Here is a 6,628-nt window from a genome sequence, read left to right on the forward strand (position 1 = left end):
CTCAAGTGGTAGGGTCGATGTTGTATTTGCTAGTCTCCTTGACACGTAGTGACTCCACGATGGTCCTCCAAACAATCAAAATGAGGTAAGCTTGAAGATAAGCTTTGTATTTAATCCTTTTTATTGAATGGATGAGGTCCGATTTTTCGACTAGACCCCCCTAAACTTCAACTTTCTTTTTAGTATTTTGATAGAAATTTAATTTGATCAAAATATTAGATTCTTATTCTTTTTGCAAATTTGTCAATAATCAAAAGCAAATAAAATAGTAGGATCGAGGGTGAGATATGGGGGTTGAGTTGGGTGGGGTGGGAAGAAAATAATCTACCTGAAATGTTACTTATGAAACTTGTTTCTTTTTACATCGTGTCAGGAATTTATTCTCTTAATTATTAACGATTTTGCAAAAAAAGTATTTTTCAAAAATATTCGACCAATCAAACGTAGAAAAATTAGAAAATATTTTTCTGTCGCACCAAACACACACAATTTATTAATATTTTTTTCAAATTATTGTTCACCATATTTTCTGATGGCTATACTGGAAAGGTAATCACCAACTATGTATCCTAATTAATTATTGTGGAACGAAATTAAAGTGACGCAATTATCATTTTCGAGAGCTAAATTATACACGCTCCCTTAACTACAAAATCTTTTTCAAATTATTGTGTTTTTCACTTATAAAATTGTAGCATTCCACGTGATATTTCGGGATGCCCAAAGGCACCATCATGGATTAATATACACGAAAATCAAGAAATATGCGTGAAAAAAAAGGCGGGACTATACGTAATGTTTCCCCAACTCATTATAGAGGTCCTCATATAGTTTTTGATAGAAAAAAATTTTGGGATGCCCAAAGGCACCATATTCATGGGCTAATACACAGAAAAAACCAAGAAAGTTGGGTAATTCCTAAAAGTTGGCTCGTAAATGCAAAAATGCTTGAAAAAATTGGCAGAACTATACGCAGTGCTTCCCAAACTCACTACGAAGGTCATCATAAATTGTTTCAAAAATTTTTTATGGGTGCCCAAAAGGCGCCAGATCTATGAATTAATAGACAAGAAAAATTAAGAAAATCGGGTAATTCCTAATAATTGGCTCCTAAATATGAAAATATGCATGAAAAAATGATGGGACAATACATAATGTTTTCCTAACTCATTACGGAGGTCCTTATATATTTGTTTCAGAAAAAAATTTCAGGTGCCCCAAAGACGCCATATCTATGGGCTAATACACTCGAAAAACCAAGAAAGTCTGCTAATTCCTAAAAGTTGGCTCATAAATACAAAAATATGCGTGAAATAAACGGCGGGACTACACATAATGCTTCTCCAACTCATTACGGAGGTCTTCATTTAGTTTTTTCAGAAAAAAAATTCGGGTGCCCTAAATGCGCCATATCCATGGGCTAATACACACGAAAAATCAAGAAAGTCGGGTAATTCCTAAAAGTTAGTTCGTAAATGTGAAAATATGCGTGAAAAAAAGCAACGAGATTCTACGTAACTCTTTCCCAACTCATTACGGAGGTTCTCATATAATTTTTCCAGAAAAATAAATTCGAGTGTCCAAAGACGCCAGATCCATGAAATAATACACACGAAAAACCAAATATGGTCTATATATAAAGTTAATTTTCAAACATAAATATATATGGTCTGATTCTCAAATCAAAATTACTAGATTTTGCTAAGGGGTATCCATAAACCAATTGATTCGGATTTGTCATTTACCAAATCAAATCAATTGCATTTGTTTTATATATTCATAAATCAAACCAAATCAATAAAGTCTAGCTTTTTCTCTATTTTCTTTCAAAATCTTTTATGATTCCATACAATCATATTAAAACATTTCATTGAAACCAATTTCTACTAAGAATGTCACTACTACACATAGTTTAAAATAATATAAAGACTAATTTATATTTTAATTAAAATTTGTGGCTAGACCTTGGTCACGTACTACTAAACCATTTTCCTAGAAATATCATACAATATAAGATATAATATTATCTTATATTAATTCATAAAAAAGGCAAATTGTACAGAGAAGCCATGACGATAATATTTGTTTTATACCTCATCGACTACGTCACTAGCCATCAACTCAAATGCCTATTTATTCAAATGAAAAATCAATACATTAGACTATAACTTTACTCAAATTAATTGTTCTAACAATAGTAATAATAATATCTCCAAAAATAAACAAAAATCAAGAAAATGGAAAAATCACATGAAAATGTTAAGGCATTTGGATGGGCAGCTAGAGATACTTCTGGGGTACTTTCTCCTTTCAACTTCTCAAGAAGGTACCATCTTTTCGAATTTACGTTATATAAACTGACAATATAGATAGTGTATATTTTATATGAATGAGATCTACACAACATATCTACACCGATAGTGTATATATTGTGTATATCAATTTCGAACATATTGATAAACTAGTTGATCGAACAGTATGTATCCGTAACATTTCTTGTTGAATGGTGAGGGTGACTGGTGAAAAAGATGTTCAATTCAAAGTTATGTATTGTGGAATTTGTCATTCCGATCTTCATCAACTCAAGAATGAATGGACCAATAGTATATATCCATTGGTACCAGGGTAAGTTTCATTTTGATGCATACATTTTACTATGTTCTTTTATTATAACCCTGTCGTAGACAAAAGCCGTTATATATAGTTTAATTTAAGTGGAAAATGGTAGATGAGCGGACTTATTATTCACCAAGTTACAAAAAGAGTATTCTTATAATTGCATTGTATGTAGATATAGAGGCAGAGCCGACTTGTGAAATTATACTGAATATGTTGTTGCACGTTACAGGCATGAAGTTGTTGGTGTAGTAACTGAAGTTGGTAGTAGAGTTGAGAAATTCAAAATTGGTGACAAAGTTGGAGTTGGATGTTTAGTAGGATCATGTAGAAAATGTGAAAATTGTGACAATGATCTCGAAAATTATTGTCCCGATATGATATTGACGTACAATGGTGTTGACACCGATGGAACCACCACGTATGGTGGTTACTCCGATATAATGGTAACCAACGAGCACTACGTGGTCCATTGGCCCGAAAATTTACCAATGAAGCAGCTCCCCTGTTATGTGCAGGGATCACAACTTATAGTCCTCTGAGATATTACGGACTAGATAAACCTGGAATGCACATTGGTATTGTTGGTCTTGGACATATGACTGTGAAATTTGCTAAGGCATTCGGAACCAAAGTTACTGTGATAAGTACATCTGTTAGTAAGAAAGACGAAGCAATTGATCGTTTAGGGGCAGACTCGTTTTTGGTCAGTCGTGACCCTGACCAAATGCAGGTCGATCAATCAATCAACTCTGTTTCAATTTTAAATTTATAACATAGGTGTGACATACAAATAATACTAATTTTCGTTTGTATGTTAAATACGAGCAGGGTACAGCGGGATCACTAGATGGCATCATCGATACTGTATCCGCGATTCACCCTCTTCTTCCATTGATTAATTTGTTGAAAACTCATGGGAAGCTTGTGATGGTTGGTCCTCTGAAAAACCACTAGAGTTGCATGTATTTCCCCTGCTTTTAGGTACGTTTGGTTATAAATCGACGATTTGGTATATACATTTTATTTATATTGATATGTATGTTTAATATGATGTGTGTAATAGGAAGGAAGCTAGTGGCGGGGAGCGGGATAGGAGGGATGAAGGAGACACAAGAGATGGTAGATTTCGCGGCAAATCATAACATAACACCAGATGTTGAAGTTGTGCCAATGGACTACGTGAATACAACGTTGGAGCGCCTTTTGAAATCGGACGTGAAGTATCGTTTTGTGCTTTACATTGGCAACACATTGAACAAGAGTTGAGATGAGGGGGACATCTTGGTCAAGAAAATGAGTGTGTTATAGGGCTATGATTTTGTATTAAACTTGTACGTTTTGTTGTTTAGTTTATTTCTTATGTTTTGTGTATCAAAAGGAATAAGGAGTTAAAAGAATAAATATGATATTGTGTTTTCTAATATTGACACTCGGTAAAAACTACCAGCATTCAATGTTTACATCAAATTATACTGATTTATCAGGGTTAAGTCATGAATTAAGGTGAAATATATGCATTATTTAACTATAGTTCAATGAATAAAGTGTATGGGTAGGCATGTGGTGAAGGCTTCAAAGGTCTTTTGTCCTGTTTCTCACTACCTTATCTTGCCATTTGACTTCTTTTCCCGTGTGATTACTCATTAGAAATGCACTCATTTAGGACGGGGAATGTCACAACCCGCTCAAAACACCACAACTTTCCATCTAACACAATGTGCCAAAAATAGTCGGTTGGAGCGCGGCTTATGTCCCTAGTCATCATATATTCATTGAATCAGTATAAACATCGAGTACGGTTAAACTTTTGCTTCTAAATTAACAAGTATAGTTTTGTCGCAGCACATATCGACTTTCTTTATGTATGCGTATGACTATGCTTCAGTGAGTAGAGCAAAATGCAATATATAATATCTATAATGCCAATGGAATTATTTTAATAGGAATAAGAAATATCAAATTGTTAATTAAGTTTAGCTAAATTATGGTAAATATTTACCTGCACGATGTATTTATACCCAATTAATCATTTAAACTTTAATTAATTAAAAAATAAGATAAAAATACATATTACTTAAATAATTATGTGGTAAATTTGAGTATAAACACCCAATATGGATACATTTTTACCCTAAATTATGTGCCCGATATATCAATGAATAAAAGTTAAGCGTTTATTATACGGAAAAGGATCATATTTACCCATGTACTCTCAGAAAAGGTTTATATTTACCTTCGTCATACTTTTTTGATACATTTGCCCCTACCAACCAACTTTAGGCACATATTTACCCTTGAACCATTAAGTGTCATGTCTCCTACTTTTATCATCCTACATGGTGCCTATGTGGCATATCTACATGGATATATATTTATTCCACCAAAAATTTCTTCCTAATTTAATTATTAAATCAAGGGCTTAAATCAATCCATTATCTAAAACCCAACTCCTAATATTATTTCATTGTCACTTTTCCAGAGAAAAACACGATCTCTTGAACATTGTTAAGTTAAAAAAGTTCAAGATAAAAAATATTTGATACTTCTTCATTTTTTTAATTATTTTTTGGTCATATAGTTTTTTTGGTGGTTTCTGATTTATTGTGGCTATGATTTTTACTGTTTTCCAACAGTCCCAACAGAGATGTGGTATACTGTTTTGAGATGAGAAGAGCAAAGGATCTCTGTAGCTCTGTGCTCAAACTCGAAGCTTCTTTGTTGCTCGAACATATGGATGAGCAACTTTGTTTATCTGTTAAAGGATTTTCTCTGGAAAAATTGAAAATGAAGTAATATTAGGAAATGGGTTTTATGTAATGGATGAATTTAATAATTAAATTAGGAGGAATATTTTGGTGGAATAAATATATATCCATGTAGATGTGCCACATAGGCGTCATGTAGGATGATAAAAGTAGGAGACATGACACTTAACGGTTCAAGGGCAAATATGTGCCTAAAGTTGGATGGCAGGGATAAATATATCAAAAAAGTATGACGAAGGACAAATATAACCCTTTTCTGAGAGTACAGGGGTAAATATGACCCTTTTCCGTTCATTATATATCAAAGTAATCTTTTAATCACAATTACATGATATGTATTCTTACTTCAATTTTTAATTGCTACAGTTAATTAATTTGATTTGGTGTAAACATTAAATGCAAATAAAAATTTTCTTATAGAAAAAGAAATTTGCATAAATACTATATGGTAAATATCGGATTCGGCTCCCCTCCATTACCCCTTCCCTCCATTTCGTCTAGTGTACATCTAGATTGGAGATATTTGTCATATTTAAAGTTTAAAGGTCAAAATTATATTATATTAACAAATATCATAACCATAGTTAAGTCAACTAATTTTAGAAAACTACTCTCCAAATTTGGTAAGGATTACAATATATTCTATACAAAATTTGATATGACACATGTCTCTAATCATATCTGCTCTTCCTTATCCCAATGTGAAGCTCAGCTTCATCTTTATACAACAAACGAATGTAACATTTTACAGTAGATATCAATGGAGACTATGCAACTTCAGTAGAACTTGATGGTTGGGGAGAAATTATTTGAGCTCCATTGGATTCCAAAGTTTCTGCAATTTATGTATTTGTCAGGAAATGGAAAATGTGATTATATTTCGAAATGAAATATAAAAAGAATGAATTTTTGCCAACCCAAAATTGTACATGTTCCCTTCATAGGCAGTGTCCCCAAACTCGCTGCTGATTACTGATACGTACATCACCTATTGCCAATAGAAGAAAGAATGAGAAGAAATATTTTATATATAAACAGAGAACACAATTTCATGAGGTATATACCTAGCTATATTTAAGCTATAATCCCGAGCTTGTGGGAAAGAGCTTCATAGAAGAGGAGCAAGTGGCCTCTTTTTTATTCCAGTCAACCCGAGTTCCCAGCCCAATTCACGCGCAGCACACCAAATTTACAGCTTGACCCGACCCTGTGCGTTCTTCTTCTTCCTCCAGCAGTGAGCGAAA

General features: G+C 33.1%; 1 protein-coding gene, 1 long non-coding RNA gene and 1 pseudogene across 2 annotated transcripts in view; 1 reads left to right on the forward strand and 2 right to left on the reverse strand.

Annotated features, from left to right (window-relative positions):
• The window catches only part of LOC125843865 (TMV resistance protein N-like), a 367,653-nt gene that overhangs the window by 156,069 nt on the left and 204,956 nt on the right, over positions 1 to 6,628 (reverse strand). The window lies entirely within an intron of this gene.
• Positions 2,192 to 4,040, forward strand: LOC125843920 (8-hydroxygeraniol dehydrogenase-like; annotated as a pseudogene).
• LOC125843923 (uncharacterized) lies at positions 5,964 to 6,622 on the reverse strand. Its single transcript, XR_007444072.1, has 3 exons — positions 6,449 to 6,622; positions 6,302 to 6,372; positions 5,964 to 6,219 (listed from the first exon to the last, which is right to left on the reverse strand). It is a non-coding gene; the product is annotated as an uncharacterized LOC125843923 (long non-coding RNA).

Source organism: Solanum stenotomum, chromosome 11, assembly GCF_019186545.1.
Source record: "Solanum stenotomum isolate F172 chromosome 11, ASM1918654v1, whole genome shotgun sequence".
In the NCBI taxonomy this organism is placed as follows: Eukaryota; Viridiplantae; Streptophyta; class Magnoliopsida; order Solanales; family Solanaceae; genus Solanum; species Solanum stenotomum.